Source organism: Arachis ipaensis, chromosome B05 (genome assembly GCF_000816755.2).
Source record: "Arachis ipaensis cultivar K30076 chromosome B05, Araip1.1, whole genome shotgun sequence".
Classification (NCBI taxonomy): domain Eukaryota; kingdom Viridiplantae; phylum Streptophyta; class Magnoliopsida; order Fabales; family Fabaceae; genus Arachis; species Arachis ipaensis.
In genome coordinates, this window is record NC_029789.2 from 139,633,344 (window position 1) to 139,633,662 (window position 319).

Here is a 319-nt window from a genome sequence, read left to right on the forward strand (position 1 = left end):
TAGAATAAAATGAGATCTCATCAACGCCGCAACCATGATATGGTTTTCCATTCCTTAAGATCAAGCTGGATTTATTAGATAACTAACTTCCAAATTGGAGGGTCATACAAGTTTATACTATAGGAATTAAATTATAAATTCACAAAGAAAAAAAATGAAATGAAATCAAGAAGATAGATACAGAAGAATTAATTCATCATGAACTCTGCATGTGAACATTGAGACTTGAGAGAACTTTGGGTTAGTGCCATATATTTTAAAAAAAAAAATTATAGTTTATACTTTATACTCATTTTATTAATTCATTTTTCCATCGTTG